Source organism: Triticum urartu, chromosome 4 (genome assembly GCF_003073215.2).
Source record: "Triticum urartu cultivar G1812 chromosome 4, Tu2.1, whole genome shotgun sequence".
In the NCBI taxonomy this organism is placed as follows: Eukaryota; Viridiplantae; Streptophyta; class Magnoliopsida; order Poales; family Poaceae; genus Triticum; species Triticum urartu.
In genome coordinates this window covers 352,044,670-352,065,963 of record NC_053025.1, presented here as the reverse complement: position 1 = coordinate 352,065,963, position 21,294 = coordinate 352,044,670, and positions in this window count along the sequence as shown.

Here is a 21,294-nt window from a genome sequence, read left to right as displayed (position 1 = left end):
GAGTGCGGCTGGTGCCACCACGATCGAGGTCTGTGCGATATGCCTCACCTAGACGATGATCGGCGCTTCAGCATTAAGCTCGAGGAGACCTTCGAAGTTGAAACGGTAGACAACGATGACAAGTGTTATTTTCATAATTAAGCATGACTTCAACTATTTCAACGTGTAATTTTCATCTTTTACAATTCGAGTATAGCTTATCCCATGCCATGCAAGACGCTATGTCTTGGAGAGGATGGATTTTGAAGACCATGAAATTTCTAAAACAAAGAAAATTCACATAAGGACTCATCACGATGTGGATTTTGAATTAAATCTGTATAATTCTGGGAGTGTAACCCATTTTGGTTGCAAAAATTGGGAAGCATTTTGCAATATGTATGGTTTTGATGAGGGTATGCTTGTCACCATGGATCTTGGTGATCCTAAAATTGAGCAAGAGAATATGGACATTTGGGTCCTTGTTGATACGGCTCCAATTCTACCGCTATGTGAGTTTCTGAAACATAGTTACTAGCTAATTTATATTGTTTATTTCAAAATAGTTGACAGCTTATTTCCATTGACAGCTTATTTTTATTGTTCAAAGAATGTGCGGGAGATGGTAGCAAAACCCACTACACCGATGGCTCCGAATTAACTACTTACAAGGAGAAAAATCATCTGGTCGGATTTTGTACTGGCATTGACAATTACAATATCTACAATCAAACTCCTCAACATTATGGTCAATACGTGCCACTAGTGCATGTGTTCAACTACGGTAACTACCATGGAGATACCCTGGTAAGATTTTTTTACTATTACGACATCCGTGCATCTTTTGCATACTTCTAAAACTAGTACATCATTGCTAACTATGAAGTTATTACTATGTTTTTCAACAGATAATCCCAGAGAATTGTGTGCTACATTTGATGTATCAGAAAGGTAGTCTTAATGTTTTGAACATACAGCCAGGTCATCCTACGAATCTCAACTGTCCATACGAGATTTCTAAAAGAAGTGGAGACATGAAAATCAAAGAATGGAAAATATGTATGGACAGTCGTAAGGAGGTTCTTGGAAGCAAAATGAAGCGAAGCGCAAGAATTGGAGACAGGATGATCTCCATTCTCCATAGTGGAGAGTCAGGGTCTATATTGTTTTATGCTATTTTACCTTAAATAGGGTATTTAGGTCCTGCCTAATACTGATGATCATGTGCTAAGAACAATTAAGTAGGGTTGGTTCGATGACTATCAAAACGATGATCGTATGACTTGTTATTAATAACGAGTAGAAGTTGTATGATGATGACTAGTAGGACTTGTTAGGATTAGTATTACTTCCGACAAACTCGCTACTCGCGGTCTCGAGACTTGTAATGTTCTATCTTTGTTCAGTCTTTTGAATTCGGAGACTAATATGATGAATTGAATTCGGAGACTAATCTTCTATTGTATTCGATGAATCTGCTATTGGTGTGTGCTGCTAGCTATATTCTGTCCAATAATATATTTTGTAACCTGTGAAAATATCAGGAAAAAAATCCCTAATATTCATACTAGTGGCGCACCACCACATAGTGCACCGTTAGTAAGCCAGAGCACACTAATGGCGCATCATCCACTAGTGCGCCATTAGTATGCCAAAGCACATGGGTAAATATGGCCCCCTGGGAGGCATACTAATGGCGCACCATGGGCTATACTAATGGCGCACTGCATGGTGCGCCATTAGTATACCAGATACTAATGGGGCACCACAGGTGCGCCATTAGTAAAAAATACTAATGGCGTGCTACTAGTGGCGTACCTGTAGTGCGCCATTAGTAGGCAAAACAGGTGCGCCACTAGTCGGCCTTTTCCTAGTAGTTCCCCTAGCTAGGCATAAAAGCAAGAATAGATCTAGGTATTATCATCTTTGGTTTTAATTTTTTTAGCGAAATCATGCTCGGATCCAGCAGGTTCTTTATGTTTCCCTTCATATTCGGAAATTTTTAGATCTAAAGAATCCAACCACTTATTGCAAAGGGTAATCAACATATTCACGCAGCGAAGGTTTCCGCTAACAATCTTAAGAGGTTCAAGAGACTTTTGTAAAATTTTCGTAACATCGCAAATCTTTTCAAAAACTTGTGTCTCTTCCTGGGTATGATGTGACCCCTTTTGTTGAGGTAGTGCTCCCACTATTCCCTCTATAATTTCATGAGAAATACTAGGATTAATTTCAATAAAATTCCCTTTGGCAACGCAATCCAAGAGTTGTCTATGCGACATATTCAGCCCAACATAAAAATTGCAAAGTAAAATTCTAAAATTCACCTCTAGGGTGCAATTACGATAAGATTCCATCATCCTAAACCAAGCATCTTTTAAATTTTCTCCTTGACTTTGTTTGAAGTGAAGAACTTCAAACTCGGGAGACAAAGGGACGGATAATGGACTAGTCATGACGGCAAATGGTGACACAAGAAGCAAGCGAAAAGAGACGAACAGAAAAGAGGGCGAATAAAACGGCAAGAGTGAAATGGGGGAGAGGAAAACGAGAGGTAAATGGCAAATAATGTAATGCGAGGGATAAGAGTTTGTGATGGGTACTTGGTATGTCTTGACTTGTGCATAGATCTCCCCGGCAACGGCGCCAGAAATCCTTCTTGCTACCTCTTGAGCACTGCGTTGTTTTTCCCTTCAAGAGGAAAGGGTGATGCATAAAAGTAGCGTAAGTATTTCCCTCAGTTTTTGAGAACCAAGGTATCAATCCAGTAGGAGACTACAGGCAAGTCCCTCGTACCTACACAAACAAATAAGAACCTCGCAACCAACGTGATAAAGGGGTTGTCAATCCCTTCACGGTCACTTACGAGAGTGAGATCTGATAGAGATAATAATAAGATAAATATTTTTGGTATTTTTATGATATATATTGAAAGTAAAGATTGCAAAGTAAAATATATTGGAAACTTATATGATAAAAGATAGACCCGGGGGCCATAGGTTTCACTAGTGGCTTCTCTCAAGATAGCATAAGTATTACGGTGGGTGAACAAATTACTGTCGAGCAATTGATAGAGAAGTGCATAATTATGAGAATATCTAGGCATGATCATGTATATAGGCATCACGTCCGCGATAAGTAGACCGAAAGGATTCTGCATCTACTACTATTACTCCACACATCGACCGCTATCCAGCATGCATCTAGAGTATTAAGTTCATAAGAATAGAGTAATGCATTAGGCAAGATGACATGATGTAGAGGGAAAAACTCGAGCAATATGATATAAAACCAATCTTTTTATACTCGATGGCAACAATACAATACATGCCTTGCTGCCCCTGCTGTCACTAGGAAAGGACACCGCAAGATTGAACCCAAAGCTAAGCACTTCTCCCATTGCAAGAAAGATCAATCGAGTAGGCCAAACCAAATTGATAATTCAAAGGTACTTGCAAAGATAACCAATCATACATAAAAGATTTCAGAGAAGAATCAAATATTGTTCATAGATAAACTTGATCATAAACCCACAATTCATTGGATCTCGACAAACACACCGCAAAAAGAGTTACATCAAATAGATCTCCAAGAAGACAAGGAGCACATTGTATTGAGATCCAAAGAGATAGAAGAAGCCATATAGCTAATAACTATGGACCCGAAGGTCTGAAGTAAACTACTCACACATCATCAGAGAGGCTATGGTGTTCATGTAGAAGCCCTCCGTGATTGATTCCCCCTCCGGGGGAGCTCTGGAAAAGTCCCCAAGAAGTGATCTCTTGGGTACAGAAAGTTGCGGCTGTGGAAATAGGGTTTCGTGGTGCTACTGGATGTTTTCAGGGTATATGGATATATATAGGAGGAAGAAGTAGTTCGCTGGAACCACGAGGGGCCCACGAGGGTGGAGGGCACGCACAGGGGGGTAGGCGTGCCCCCTGCCTCTTGGCCTCCTCGTTGGTTGCTTGACGTCCACTCCAAGTCTCCTGGATCACGTTTGTTCCAAAAGTAACTCTCCTGAAGGTTTCATTCCGTTTGATATTCCTTTTTTTGCGAAACACTGAAATAGGCAAAAGACAGCAATTTGCGCTGGGCCTTAGGTTAGTAGGTTAGTCCCAAAAATAAGATAAAAGTGTATAAATAAGCCCATTAACATCCAAAACATATAATATAATAGCATGGAACAATAAAAAATTATAGATACATTGGAGACGTATCAAGCATCCCCAAGCTTAATTCCTGCTCGTCCTCGAGTAGGTTAATGATAAAAACAGAATTTCTGATGTGGAATGGTACGTAGCATCGTTCTCAATGTAATTTTCTTTATTGTGGCATGAATGTTCTGATCCGAGATATTCAATACAAAATTTTAATATTGACATAAAAATAATAATACTTCAAGCATACTATCTAAGAAATCATGTCTTCTCAAAATAACATGGAAAAAGAAAGTTCATCCCTACAAAATCATATAGTTTGGTCATGCTCCATTTTCGTCACACAAGAATGGTCTCATCTTGCACAACCCCGATGACAAGCCAAGCAATTGTTTCATACTTCAGTAATCTCAAACTTTTTTCAACTTTCACGCAATACATCAGCGTGAACCGTGTGTATAGCACTATGGGTGGAATAGAATAATGATAGGGGGTTATGTGGAGAAGACAAAAAGGAGAAAGTCTCACATCGACGAGGCTAATCAACGGCCTAGGGAGATGCCCATCAATTGATGTCAATGCGAGGAGTAGGTATTGCCATGCAACGGACGCACTAGAGATATAAAAATGTATGAAAGCTCAACAAAAGAAACTAAATGGGTGTGCATCCAACTTGCTTGCTCACGAAGACCTAGGGCATTTGAGGAATCCCATTGTTGGAATATACAAGCCAAGTTCTATAATGAAAAATTCCCAGTAGTATATGAAAGTGACAAAACAAGAGACTATCATAAAGATCATGGTGCTACCTTGAAGGACAAGTGTGGAAAAAAGGATAGTAGCATTGCCCTTTTTTTTTCCTTTTTTTCCTTTTTTTGGGCATTTCTTCTTTTTGGCCATTCTGTTTTTTTATTTGGGACAATGCTCTATTAATGATCTTCATCACACTTCTATTTATTTACAACTCAATGATTACAACTCGATACTAGAACAAAGTATGACTCTATATGAATGCCTCCGGTGGTGTACCGGGAACAACAATGAATCAAGAGTGACATGTATGATAAATTATGCATGGTGGTTTTGCCACAAATACGATGTCAACTACAGGATCATCCAAAGAAATATGACAATGATGAAGCGTGTCATGAATGAAACGGTGGAAAGTTGCATGGCAATATTTCTCGGAATGGCTATGGAAATGCCATAATAGGTAGGTATGGTGGCTGTTTTGAGGAAGATATGAGGAGGTTTATGTGTGATAGAGTGTGTCATATCACAGGATTTGGATGCACCGGCGAAGTTTGCACCAACTGTCAAGGTGAGAAAGGGCAATGCACGGTACCGAAGAGGCTAGCAATGATGGAAGGGTGAGAGTGCGTATAATCCATCGACTCAACATTAGTCATAAAGAACTCACATAATTATTGCAAAAACCTACAAGTCATCAAAAACCAAGCACTATGAGCATCCTCCTAGGGGGATAGATTTGTAGGAAAATACCATCGCTTGTCCCCGACCGCCACTCATAAGGAAGACAATCAAAGAACACCTCATGTTTCAAATTTGTTACACAAAGGTTACCATACGTGCATGCTACGACACTTGCAATCTTCAACACAAGTATTTCTCAAATTCACAATTACTCAACTAGAAGACTCTAATATCACCACCTTTATATTTCAAAATAATTATCAAGTATCATATAAGTTTCCAATCTACGGTTTGGATTCAGTTTGATATTCCTTTTCTGCAAAACACTAAAGTAGGCAAAAAAAACAGCAATTTGCACTGGGCCTTGGGTTAGTAAGTTAGTCCCAAAAATAATATAAAAGTCTATAAATAAGCCGATTAACATCCAAAACAGATAATATAATATCATGGAACAATCAAAAATATAATGTATCACATTACGTTGATTGTGTCTTTCTTTGTTGCCGGTGTTTGTCCCCTCTCAGTAGACGATGTTCCGACAATATGATCGATGACACTGATGAAGAGTTTTACTATCTTCAGAAATGCCAGGCAAGAAAACCACCTTGAGCATTCCGATACAATCCCACTCTCCCGCTCATGTTCTCTTTACTGCATTCAGACAATAGCGTTTCAACTATTACGTGCTGTGGTAGTTGAACCCCTTTCCTCTGCCTGACCTGTCATTGCCACAGTAAATAGGTGAAACCCACTAGTATGAGTAGGAGTTGATTGAGCCCTGATGTGCCTACTCATTCATGCTTGTTGTCATGCCTGCTACTGCTTAGAGTTGAGTCAGGTCTGATTTATCAGGAATGAATTGGAATGTGGTGAACATTTCTTACTATTGAGAGCTAAGTGTGTGAATATGATTTGGTAAAGGTAGCGGTGAGAGGCCATGTACGAGTACATGGCAGGTTGTCTCATTGAAACCGTCCTCAAGAACTAAGTTCTTTGTTTGTGATCCATGAACAACTACTACCACACGTTGGGCCCTGAAATATGACCTCGCTCGACTTATTATCCCTTCGTGTCCTTTGTCTAGGAGTTGCAAGTAGTTTCTGGTGTCTGTAGTATACTAGAGGCCGTGCACAAAGCTGAACCGAGGGGTGGGCTGTGATGTAGTAGGCACGTGGCCCGGTGTACCGAGCTGCCCGTTTGGTGACCCGGGAACCCTGCACACATCGTTTGGGGCCGTAGTGGAAACCTCGGACGGACTCCCTGCGGATGGAACCTGAATAGGCGATAAACCTGGACAAGGGACTTGTGTGGTTATTCAGGTCCTGGTCTACACCCACATCGGCTTTCGCTTGAAGTCTACCGAGCACATGTCGTGTACAAACGCTAAGTGGTGGAAACATATGTGAAGAAGTACACCCCTGTAGGGTTATAAATGATCTATTCAAATAGCCGCTTCCGCGGTAGAGGACTTCTGGGTTTCCTATACAGTTCATAGACAAGTGAAAGTGGATACTCTAAAATGCGCAAGATAAGCGTGAGTGCTATGGATGGCCTTCTCGTAGGGAGACGGGAGAGGATCCATAGTGGTGTATTGATTGGTGAATATGTGGACTCGTCTACACCACCTCAACAGAGTTACGAGCAGTTGTAGTTTAGGATAGCCACCGAGTCAAAGTTGGCTTGCTACAATTAAACTCCACCACCCCGTTTGTTGATTCTAATGCATATGTAGCTAGTTCTGATGTAAGTCTTTCTGGGTACATTTGTACTCATGTTTGCTTAATTTATGTTTTTGTAGAGATACTTCAGTCTCACTAGTAGTTCCATGTTGTACTCAGGTTTGCCTAAAGAATAAATACTTTGAGTCGTAGAGTTTTGTTGTGATGCCATGTTGTATTTTCATATATTGAGCATATTGTGTGTATGATTTTGAAATGCTTGGTATGTGTGGGATCCGACAACCTAGTTTTTTATTCTTGGTAGCCTGCTACTGCTCCGGGACACTTAGGCTGTCTGACATGTGTCCTTCGTTCCTGTGTCTGTCCCTTCGGGGAAATGTCACGCATTGTTCCTTTAAGTCCTTGTAGCTTGCTACGACTTGGGTGCATACATTGATGACCGGCACGTTCGTTGCTGGGTCATGTATAACTGTCCCTGTAAGTTAGTGCCACTTTGGATTCACGACTAGTCATGTCGGCCCAGGTTCTTTGTCATGTGGATGCTAGCGACACTATCATATATGTGATCCAAAAGGCGCAAATGGTACCGGGCCAGGCAAGATGGCACCCGTGGGAATACCATGCGTGAGGCCGCAAAGTGATATGATGTGTTACATGCTAGATCGATGTGACTTAGGAACGGGTTCCTAACAATAAAATTAAATAGGAGTGAATAAAATAATGTACGTATGGTTAGAAAAGAAAACAACATGCACGTTCGAAATATAGAGAACATACGGTTCTTTGACGTGAAACGTGAGCGACGCCCAACGGACGCAAATATGGTTTCGTCTCATATGCGTGTGTGATTCATGGTAATACGGCAAACGTTTCAAACCTGTATGCGTGTGTGATAGGAATACCTATCGCACATAGTTATGAAAGTGGACATGTTGGTGATAGTAGAGGCACCACACACATTTTACATTTTTGAACTGTGTGAGATAATGTACCTATCGCAAACACACCAGTAGATTAAATGTTTGTGATATCCACCTTTTCCACAAGACTATAGCGTGGTAATTATTTCAAATGTCTCTCGAATCAGAAACATAACATCAAGACGTAACGTGTGGGACATGCGTGACTTCTCATACATTTATTCTATGGCGATCGTCGGTAGCCGCTCGCCTATCCCGACGCTATCTGGGTCATGTGGTAAGGACCTCCCGATCGCCCACACTCAGTAGGCCATGGTTTAAAACTTCGTCGCGGAAAGGGGTTAAATACCGTTTGTATAGCAGTACCAGTGGAGACAACTAGACCAACTCCTACCTGCATCTACTACTTTTACTCCACACATCGACCTCTATCCAGCATGCATATAGAGTACCAAGTTCATAAAGAATAGAGTAACGCCTTAAGCAAGATGACATGATGTAGACAAGATAAACTAACATATGAGTAAACCCCATCATTTTACCCTTAATAGCAATGTTACATATGTGTCATGTCCCCTTCTATCACTGGGATTGAGCACCACAAGATCGAACCCATTCCAAAGCACCTCTCCCATTGAAAGATAAATCAATCTGGTTAGCCAAACCAAATCAATAGATCGAAGAGAAATACGAAGATATTACAATCGTGCATAAAAGAGTTCAGAGAAAACTCAAATAATACGCATGGATAGATCTGATCATAAACTCACAATTCATCGTATCCTAACAAAATCACCGGAAAAAGTGTTTACATTGGATAGAACTCCAAGAACATCAAGGAGAACATTCTATTGAAGATCAAATAGAGAGATGAAGCCATATAGCTACTAACTATGGACCCGAAGGTTTGTGGTAAACTACTCACGCATCATCGGAAGGGCGGCAAGGATGATGTAGAGCCCCTTCGTGATCGAATCCCCCTCCGGTAGAGTGTAGGAAAAGGCCTCCAGATGGGATCTATCGAGAATAGGAACTTGCGGCGGTGGAAATAGTATTTCTTGGACTCCTCTCTTGGTTTCCTGATCTTAGGGAGTTTATAGAGGCGGAGTTAGGTCAAACGGAGCTGCGTGGGCCCCATAAGCCACCTAGGTGCTCCCTACCACCCTGGGCCTGTCCTGGTGCCTCGTGGACCATAGCCCCATTGTGTCGTCCCCTCTCCAAGCTTCCAGGGTCTCTTGTTGCCAGAAAAAAATTCCAAAAAATTTGGTGGCATTTGGACTTCGTTTGGTACTGATACTCTGAAAAACCAAAAACAGGCAAAAAAATAGCAACTGGCACTGGGCATTGAGTTAATAGGTTAGTCCCAAAAATGATATATAATTCCTTATAAGTGTATATAAAGCATCCAGGATTGATACTATAATAGCATGGAACAATCAAAAATTATAGATACGTTGGAGACGTAACAAGCATCCCCAAGCTTAATTCTAGCTCGTCCTCGTGTAGCTAAATGATAAAAACAAAATTTTATGTGGAATGCTACCTGACATATTCATCATATACTTTTTTTTCTTTTGTAGCATGGACATTTGGATTTGAATGATTGAAAGCAATAGTCTATAGTTTGAAATGAAGACATCAATACTCAAGCATACTAACAAGCAACCATGTCCTTCAAAATGTCAGCGCTAAAGAAAGTTATTCCTAGCCCACTATGCTCATTCATTGATCCATTCATGAAACACACTCAACATTAGCTACATGCAATGCAAAAGTATGACAATAGTGCTCTGTAGTTGGTTCTTTATAAGAGAAGATGGATACTCAAAATAAAAATAAAAATTGCATAAAAGTAAATAGATAGGCCCTTCGTAGAGGGACGTAGAGATTTGTAGAGGTTCAAGAGCTCAACGCTTAGATTAGCGATAAAATTACTTTGAGAGGCATGCTTTTCCTGTCAATAAAAACAACCAAGAATTACCGATATCTTCCATGCTAGACAAATTGTAGGCACTTCCCGAACAGAAAATAAAGTATATTTCCTTTCCACCATTCTTTCACAATCCATGGCTAACCGTATCCACGGGTGCCTTCCATACGAACACTTTCTAAGTAATTTATTATTATCATCATATTATTATTAATTTCATTTCGGACTGGGCATCCCTATTACCTGCCACACTCTCGTGCAATGACAAGTGAATAAACACTCATCGTGAGAATAAAATACCTAGCATGGAAAATATTGGAAACCCCTAATGCCTCACGAGCGGTGCAGGGACACAAAACAGAAATTTATTTTGAAAATTTAGAGTTGGCACAAGCAAATTTACTTGGAACGGCATGGAAATACCGAATATAGGTAGGTATGGTGGACTCATTTGGCACAACATTGGGTTTAAGGAGTTTGATGCACAAGCAACATTCCACTTATAGAAAATGAAGGCTAGCAGATAGATTGAGAAGCGACCAATCAAAAAGAAAAAGAGGTCATAAACATGCATTGAACATAACTAACACTGAATAATGCACCATAAGTAGGATGTAACTTCATTGCATAACTATTGAATTTATGTGCATGCATAGGGAATCACAAACCTTAACACTAATATTCTTACTAAACCACAATTACGCACCTACATGACTCACATGTTATCATCTCTATATCGCAAAACTATTGCAAGGAATCAAACCTATCATATCCAATGATCTATACGAAAGATTTTTATTATGCAAATTACCCTCTTGAATATTCATCACTTTGGGACCAAATTCATATCTCATGCAAATTACCATTGCTATTATCAACTCTCAAAAAGATATAAGTGAAGCATGAGATTGCAAATATTGCTTCAAAATATAATCTTATCAACTCTAAAAATAATGTAAGTCAAGCATGAGAGAGATTTCTTTAAAATATAATCACCGCCGTGCTCCAAAAGATATAAATGAGACACTAGAGCAACAACCTAGCTCAAAAGATTTAAGTTAAGCACATAGAGCATTGTAACTAATCATGATAAATGTGTGGCTCTCTCAAATAAGTGTGTTCAACAAGGATGATTGTGAAAAACTAAAAAGCAAACAAAGAAAAGACTCATATAATACACGACACTCTAAGCAAAACTGATGATATGTGATCAATAAAAATATAGCTCCAAGTAAAATTACCGATAGTTGGTAGAAGAAAGAGGGGATGCCTTCCGGGGCTTCTCCAAGCTTCGTTGCTTGGGAGTCCTTGAATATTACCTTGAGGCGCCTCAGTGTCGTGGGAAAACACGGCCACCTATGGAGCCATCGGCCCTTGTGGTTCGGCAGGGGGTAAGAGCACATTTCACAAAGAGCGGAGGGCACAGAGCGACATGGTAGCGATCACATGGGCAGTTTTTACCCAGGTTCGGGACGCCGCAAGGCATAAAACCCTACTCCTGCTTTGGTGGATTGATGAGAGGACCAGAGTGGAGATACGGCGCTCTTGCCCGGCAGGGTTGCCTCGGGGCGAGAGCAGCTATGCGTGTATGAGTGTACAAGGGTCTGAATCCATTTTAAGGTTGTGACAACCCTCCTTTTATAGATCAAGGGGTCACCACAATGGAAAATCAGTCATTACATACTAATTAGATAGAAAACGGTGCTATCATACATAATTCCGCACACAGGACAAGGTGCATTAAATGCACCACTTAGTGTCTCATCATGGAGGAGCCCGGCAAGCCTTGTCGTGCCGTTCTGCCAGCTTCTCGTCTTCCTGCATGACACATCTCGGCACGGGTGTCATTTGGAGCTGATTTCCTTCGGAAGTGGCTGCCACGTGCCAAATAACAACCACTTAGTCACTTCGGGGCTCTACACTGCACCGATCGGTGACTTGCGTTGCTGTGAGGTGGAGCTGTGGAGCCTTGGCGGGGTAATCCGCCTTCGGCGTCCCCAGCAAACTTGCCAGGGTGGTCTTGAGACTTGTCTTCGGGGCAGCTTCGACCCCGCCAGGTTCGCATGCCCGGCAAGGGAGGTTTTTACTTAGTGGTACCTTGCTCCTTATGCTTGACTTGGTCTTCTTGATCCGCCCTTTGATTCCTCAAAGAGCCATCTATCCGGCTTGGCCTTGTCTTGGATGTTGCAACCTCGCTCTTGAGCCTGTGTATAGTTTGGCAAAATACGCCTGAGGTTTGTTGCACCGATAGGAACCCCCGGGCCTGGCCTGGATGTGCTACCGAGCATCGTTAGGGTATGCCCTGTCTAGTACACATGCGAGGAAGTTGCAATAGCTCACCCTTTGAGATTTCTTTGCTTCTTCATTAACCTGAGCTTTAGTCAGTTTTCGGTTTTTCCGTGCGTCGTGCAAGACGTTGCGGGGGAAATAATAAGCCACGATACATGGGCTACCCACGTCCCACATTCATGGGGTGGTAACTGCCATTCCACTAGCTTTACCGCCTCTGGAGCTTCCGCCATGTCTGCTGCATGCATTGCGCGGGGTCGGTGGCGGATGCGGAGGGCGCGAGAATGGGCATCCTGGCAGAAAACCAGGCGTCATGGATTGGTGCAGGGGGTCGGCCTTGATTCCTCGAGCCGTTGATGGCGAGGAGGGAGCCGGAGTGGAGGAGTGGTGCGTCAACCTCCATGGTAAAAGAGCTAGCCCCCCTGCCCCATTCTCCTATAAAAAGGAACGTGGGACAGGGCATACCATCACACACCTCACTCCTTTCTTTCCCTTAGCAGTTCGCATTCACCATGGTGAGAGGTCGGGGGTGCAGTGGTGTTTCGGTAGTGGCGACGAGGGCTTCTGCTCGACAGCGTCTCCCTCCTCCCACCGAAGATGCGGGGGCGGAGCCCGCCGCGAGAGGAGGTGGGAGGGGGCGAGGGTATGACCGTCGCGGTGGTCGGGGTCGAGGAGGACGGGGGGGGGGCGCTCTGGTCGCCCCTCCGCCGGCTACCCAACCTCCAATGAAGGGCCATGTCGGGGACCAGCCACTAGAGTTCATCATCAGACTGCACAGACCCCCATGCGGTTGCCTCCGTCTCCCTACTCCATTTGCGAGAGTGATGGAGCTTGAACAGTCACACGCATTGAAGCTACACATGAGGGGTTGCTGTAATGGCAGCATGCGGGTGGATGTGGTCTTCCCTGCCCCTCATGTCATGCTCTTCCGACGCGGCGGGAAGACCTTTTCTCATGCCCACAACTTGTCGGAGGGGCACATCCTCCATTTTTGTTTAATTGGGGCTGATCTGCTCTCCGTCAAGGTCTTTGGGTGCTCAAGCGCTAGCTTCGGGTGCTGCGCGGAGAGCTCGAATGATGACGAAAGCTCCTCCTCGAGCGATAGCGACGAGGAGGATAGTGATGGTGATGACGATGGCACTGACAGAGGGACGGCAGCATCGACTCAGGCGGATCACCAACCGCACAATCACCATCAGCAAGAGGTGGGCGGCACCACCATCTGCACCTACATATCCTCCCCGGCAACGTGATTTGTTGGGGCGTTAGATGAGGGGGTGCGGATGGTGCCCCCGGCTCCTCCGGCAGCCTTCTAGCTGGACCTCGGCAGGCCTCCCTGCGACATTCGGCTTCATTCGCCGTGCCACGTCCTGCTGGCCCTGGTGGCGGTGACCAGGAGGATCCCTCCGCCACTATCTTCACCATCACCTTCGTCTATGCCCTCCTGATCTTGGGAGGCTCCTTATCCTGGAGCCTGACAGGGTCAGGCTAGGCTTCTGCCCAGGCACTCCTTTTGTCCCCTTTGCCTCCCCCTGTAATTCCTAGGAGGGGAGGGAGAAGAAAGGGACTACGGGGCACTTATCTTTTTTCAATCTATAATATGTGCGCAATCGCCAAACATTAGTCTAAATTATATAATCTTCTCTTCCATGTTTGTGTTCTGTAAGATCTGTACTTGTTTATCAGCATATTAACGAAAAAGACAAGCCCTGCCGGGTACTTGTGCATGTATCATGTCCATGAAGAGGTGTGATCCCTCTATAAGTTAAAGTAAACAAGTTTCCCCAGCAGGCTATCCTGCCGGTGCCCTTAGTTTGTTGCTGCGAGGCTAGGCCTGCTAGGCACAAACTTTAACAAGGGGCCAGCCCCCACTAAACCTTTTCCGTCAAAAACCAATGCGACCACCCTAACCGAAGCAACGCTCGAGTCAAAGGGTGGGAGCACCTATGTTTCGAAGGTGGCATGGTTTTCATATGCACAAGTTTCACTTTACAGAACATGAATGGATAAGAAGGAACTTATCTGTTTGGCTTGTCGGGGACCACTACGTAGGCTTGTCTTCAGTTCTTCTCTTCGGGACCAAGACTGCGGCAAGAATCCTATAGCTTAGTGCAGATGAAAACAGAGCTACATGCGATCTTATCTACATGATCATGCTATTCTCATGATATGCTTATGCATGCATGCAATCTTCTTTGGGGCCCCCAAGGCTTCCTTTATTTCTCTGTTGCTTAGGGTCTCTGCCTGGCTTTGTACAAAGGGTTACATGCAACATCGGCAATGCTTGTACAAAAGGGTGCTGCCGGGCAGGGCCCGACAGCCGCGCCTTAAGGGTAGAACTTACGGAGATTCTCAATGTTCCATGAATTTTGCAACAGAATGCTATCTCCGGTCTCCAGACGGACTACGCTGGGTCTCGTGACTCGTACTAACCGGTAAGGGCCTTTCCGCTTCAGCGTCAACTTGTTTTCACCCTTGGCGGACAGAACACGCCTAAGCACAAGGTCGCCTTCCTCAAAACTCCAGGCATGAACCATGTGGCTGTGATAGCGATGCAAGGCTTGCTGGTAGCGTGCAGCACGCATAGCAGCCCGGAGACAGTTCTCCTCAAGTAGCACAACGTCGTCACGCCGGTGTTATTCTTGCGCTACTTCATCGTAGGCAAGCACTCGAGGTGATCCGTATATGAGTTCTGTGGGGATCACTGCTTCTGCCCCATAGACCCCATAGACTAGGGAGAAGGGAGGCTGGTCGGTAGCTCGATTTGCTATCATATGGAGGCACCAAAGAACCACCGGCAGCTCATCGATCCATCGCCTGCCACACTTCTGCAGCTTATCAAAGGTTCTTGTGTTGAGTCCTCATAGCACTTCAGTGTTCGCACTCTCAGCTTGTCCATTGCTTCTAGGATGGGCAACAGAGGCAAATGATATCTTGCTTCCGAAGGCATGAACGTATTGCATGAAGGCGCGACTTGTGAATTGGGTGCCATTGTAGGATTTTGGCGGGTACTCCGAAATGGCAGACCAATCCTTTCAAGAACTTGGTAGCTGACTGTGCGGTTACCTTCCTCACGGGCTCCACTTCCGGCCACTTTGCAAACTTGTCGATTGCAACGTACAAGATTTCAAAGCCCCCGGTAGCAAGGAGGAAGGGGCCCAAGATGTCGAGCCCCTAGACTGAAAATGGCCATGACAAAGGGATCATTTGGAGATCTTTAGTAGGCTGATGGATATTCTTGGAGTGGAACTGGCAGGCTTCACACTTGGTGACTAGCTAAATTGCATCTTGGAGGGCCGTGGGCCAGTAGAAACCTTGCCGGAAGGCTTTTCCAACCAAGGACCTTGATCCAATATGGGATCCACACATACCCTTCTGAATCTCTGCTAGCAGTTTCTTTCCTTCTTCCCGGCAAATGCCCTTCTATTTCAAATTCTTGGGCCTTCTTCTGTATAGTGTGTCATCAACGAACTGATACATACTGGCCCACCGAGCTACTCTTTCGGCTTCTTCTTGCTCTTAGGGAAGTTCTCCTGTTTGGAGGAAACAGACTATGTGTCGTGCCCAAGTTGGAGCTAGAGTCTTGACAACGAGGATCATCGGCACCTCCTCATTCATGAGGGCGCATGCCTCAATTGCCAAGACTGGTAGTTTGGCGGGAGGGTGTAGCTTACCGATCGAAGGGGAGTTGTTCCTAGCAAGATCTCTATCGAGGGCTTCGGGAAGCTCTGCCAGGAGAGGCTTGTCGGAGTCCAGTTTCCTCCTCTTTCTGGCCATTGTTGCCGTGGATACAGAGGGTTGAGCCAGATGGAGAACAAAAGTCCCTAGTTCCATAGGGTGTTTTTGTGCAATCACTTTGATAGATGGTCAGCAATGTTGTTTTCCACACGTGGTATGTGCTCTGTTTGCAATCATTCAAAGCACTCCTCCAACTTTCTTGCTTCCTCGACATATGCCTCCATCAACAGGATTTGATAATCCTTGTTCACTTGACTCACCACAAGTTGCGAATCTCCATGGATGATCAACTTCTTGACTCCCAGTTTTGTTGTGATCCTGAGCCCGGCAAAGATTCCTTCATACTCTGTAGTATTCTTGGTAGCCTTTTTCGGGGGGGGGGGGGGCATTCTAACGATGTACTTGAGGTGCTCCCTAGTGGGAGAAACGAGAAGCACGCCAACTCCTGCACCTTCTAGGGAGAAGTCACTATCAAAGTACACGATCCATTCTTGGGGCGCTTCCTTTATGGGGACAACTGTCTCCAACACTTCTTCGTCAGTGGTAGGCGTCCATTCCACAATAAATTCGGCCAATGCTCTGATTTGGATAGTTGACGTGCTCTCAAACTTCAAACCAAAGCTGGACAATTCCAATGCCCATTCCACTATTCTTCCTGTGGCATCAGTGTTCCCCAGTATGCGTTGCAAGGGGAAGCGGGTGACAACCGTGATCTCGTGGGCTTGGAAGTAATGGCGTAGTTTCCTTGTGGCCATGATGAGGCCAAAAATCAACTTTTGCATGCCAGAGTTCCTCGACCTGGCTCCCTGTAGCAGGGAACTGACGAAGTACACTGGCCACTGTACCACTTTCTTCCTTGTCGTGACCTTAGAACTATCTTTGTTGCCTCTCTCTTCCTTGTCTTGATATGTATTAGACCTTGCCGGGACGGGTTCACTTTCCTCTCCAGAGGGGACGGCGGTTGTGCCTGCTGCTTCATCTACCTCCCCCTTTGCCACCAGCGCTGCACTAACCACATGATTGGTCGCCGCTAAATAAAGCAACAGTGGCTCTTATGGTTTAGGAGCGACTAAGGTGGAAAAATAGGGACGGTAGGTCTTCAAATCTTGTAGCGTAGCGTCCGCGTCCGGGGTCCACTCTACAGGCCCTGCCTTCTTTAAGATTTTGAAGAATGGCAAGGCGCGCTCGGCGGACTTAGAGATGAACCTGCTTAGCATGGCAACACATCCAGTCAAACGCCTCACGTCTTTAACTGTCTTGGGTGCTTGGATTTGCTCAATCACCTTGATATTGTAGGGGTTGGCCTCGATCCCCCGGTGGGACACGAAGAAGCCAAGTAGCTTACCAGAAGGAATGCCAAACACACACTTCTCCGGGTTCAGCTTCAAGTTGATATTGCATAGATTTGCAAAGGTCTCTTCCAAGTCCTGAATGAGAGTCAATATGTCGTTGGTTTTGACCACTATATCATCCATGTAGGATTCAATGTTTCTGTGCAGCTGGGACTCAATCTATACTGCTCTCGCAAAAGTGGATCCAGTGCTCTTTAACCCGAAGGGCATCCGCACAAAACAGTATGTGCCGCATGGGGTTATGAACGCAGTCTTCTCTTCATCTCCTTGGACATGAAGATCTGGTGGTATGCGAAGTAGGCATCCAAGAAGGAAAGCAGGTCACACCCAGAGGTGGAATCCACAATTTGGTCGATGCGTGGCAAGGGGAATGGGTCCTTCAGGCATGCTTTATTTAGATCCATGAAATCTATGCAAAGCTTCCATTTCCCATTTGCCTTGCTCACTACCACTGCATTTGCCAACCACGTTGGATGCAACACTCCTCTCACCAAACCAGGTGCCTCAAGTTTCCTGATCTATTCGGCAATGAACAGTTGCCGCTCCAAAGTTTGCTTTCGGACCATCTGCTTGATGGGCTGGGCATGTGGACAGACAACAAGGTGGTTCTCGATTACCTCCCTACGAACACTGGGGATGTCAGATGGTAGACAAGAAAACACATCGACATTCGCCCTTAGGAAGGCAACAAGCGCTTTCCTATTGGTCATCGAGGGAGGCGCTGATAGTAAATGTACCATCAATGCCAACCAGCCTTGCTAGGACCTTCTTCACAGCAGGCGAACCAACCTTTGATCTCTTGCTATTGAAAATCTCTGGCAAGTCATCGACAGTCGTGGCGCACTCCTTAGGAGTGCGCTTGTGCGCTTCCCAAACTCCTTGCTGGCATCCTTGATTGATTTCTTCCCTTTCTGGCTTTCCTTGGCGGGAGCAACAGCTTCCACGGCTTCTGCAGTGATTGCTTCTTGATACATCATGTCCATGCATATAACTGCCTCCTTCTTGTCTGATGGAATGGAAATGACGCCGATTGGCCCCTGCATCTTTAGAGTGTTGTAGGCATAGTGGGATGCCGCCATGAACTTTTCCAAGGCTAGGCGACCAAGGATTCCATTATACAGCAAGGGGAGGTTAACCACGTCAAACACGATCTTCTCAGTCCGGTAGTTTAACACCCCCTTGAACGTTACCAGTAGTGTGATCTTCCCTTTAGGACGACTCATGCCGGCACTACAAAAAAATACACTACCGTGATGATATGTGTTTGTCACAGTAGGTCACGTTTTCTGTCATGCATGTACATCCATGACAATTTTATGACAGAATCAAGATATTCATACTTGTGCTGTCGTAGAAGTGTTCCATGACATTACCAAAATTATCATCACGAAAGTGTCCACTTCCATGACGATAAATCGCGCGTCACAGAAGTGCTTTCGCCAAGGGTGACCGGCACATGGAATCCACCGTAACGGAACGCCGTTAAGCTATCGAGTCTAGTTTTGGATCCGATAACCCGTTAACAGCCCCGACCAATGGGGATTTTCCACATGTAAAATCATCATTGGCTGGAGGGAACACGTGTCGGCTCGACGTTGGGATAGATGGCATCCACTCATTGGACCCAAACCGCCTATGATATGTTGACATGTGGCATGGCCCAACAGAGGCCCATTCCTGTGAAAAGGCCGGCCCGTTTAACTTGGTCAAAAGGTAGCGGGCCGGCCCACTGCAAGCCTGTTAGCGGCATGTTCGCATATAGCCCATTTGCAGCCCGCTAACGTAGGGCACGTTTACGGCCTATCCAAATTAGGCCCAGTAGCGTCATTTGGGCCATCCAATATAATTCCAGCCCGTTTTAACTTCCGGCCCATGTATGGCCCATGACGTCTTTTGGCCCATATGAGGCCCTTAGTAACCCTCGGCCCATTAATGACCCATTGTAAAACTGGCCCGTAATGAACAGTGTATCACTTTATACCCATTAATGGCCCATTATTCCGTTGGGCCATTTCCAGCCCATGTTATCTTTCGGCCTTCTCAGGGCCCATTCATTCTTGGGCTCATTTCTAGCATTCGTTTACTTTCGGCCTGTTACTGTCATTTCTACTTGTGGGCCAAATTCAGCCCATGGTTACAGTTAGCCCGTTTGTGGCCCATTAATACGTTGGGCCATTTTCATAGCGTCATCAAATATGGCCGATTAACGATGGCCCGTTATGGTCGGCCCGTGAATGGACGATTTCAACTCTAGCCCGTTTACGGCCCCTTATACGGCCCGTATAATGCCCATAGATGAGACGGCCCGTAGAAGGCCCATGGATCCTACGGGGCGTAGAAGGCCCATTGACCCGATGGCCCATAGAAGGACCATGGATCCGACGACCCATAGAAGGCCCACGGATCTGATGGCCCATAGAAGCCCACGGATCCGACAGCCCATAGAAAGCCATGGATCGTCTGTCATGTAGATGGCCCATGGATTGTATGGCCTGTGGACGGCCATGGTCACTACAACGTTTGGGCGAGTTGGCCCCCGTTTGAACGACATAGCATATTCAAAGAATTATCCTACTCTATACTATCACCTCTAAAAAACATACACTATACACTAAAGAGACTAAGGCATAGAAACATAGAATAATCCTACACTATACAATAAATAAATTACAGCCGATTATACCCACTGGGCATTATGGTTCGGCACCAGTGATAATAAAGCATACACAAACAACAAATTACATACACTGGGTAAATACAACTCATACATCATGGACGCGCATCAACATAACTTACCATTTGAACTATAATCTCTTCAGAAAATAGGATTGGATGGATTTAGATAGCACAAATTTCAGTCTGCAAAATCTCCAATTCCTTCGTTGTTACCTTAGTACCTTGTTTCATTTTTTTGACTCCTGCATCTAATACCTGCATGTCCAGTCTCAACTTGTTGATTATACGTTCAGAATCATGTACACGTTGTGTTGCCACCTCTAGTTGATGCTCGAGAACATCAACACATTCCAATTCCAATCCATAATCATTCAGTAACGGCCATGCCGCACTGCTCGCAGATCTTTGTCTTGATGTCACTTCATGCTGAAATGTTTCTGTAAGTACACATGACTAGGGAAAAAATATAGTTACAACAGTGAAGCGAGCAATACAGACTATTTTGTACATGGCAAAACAGGACTAACAATAATGTTACACATCATGAAGCATAAGGAGGTGATATTTTAAAAATTATAAAAAAGGTACTATGTGCAGCCTGCATATAGAAATCTCTCTTAGCTAACCAGAGGAGCATGATGTTGGGGCCCAATCCAAAACAAAGACAAGTTACAAATTTAAAAAACACGTTGCATAGAAGTAAGCAAGCAGTTGGCCATTCTGTAGCTCAATTAAAGTCTTAGGGAGCATAATGAATAGCAGAGGATTTCATACAAACATACTACAGCAAGCAAAACTATGCAATCATTAGCCTAGTATAAACTAGATTGTGAGCCTCATTCAATAATAGTTGGTTAATAGACTTCAAAGCTTCAGGCACACTTCGGCAGAGTAATTAAATGGTAAGGCCTTTAATTATGTCGACTAATAGTTATACAAGTACCCAACATCAGGCATCATTCTTTGGGCATCTCATTAGCTGAGGACAAATAAAGCAATTGAAAAGAGCAAATTAACTAGGCCTGAAACAAACAAAGAATAGAACTGTTGAGTTGGATATAGTGACTTACCTTAATAGGTTGAAGAGGCTCAGCGCAGCTCCTACTTCTCTTGCAAGGCTCCTTCCTAACATCTTCTAGT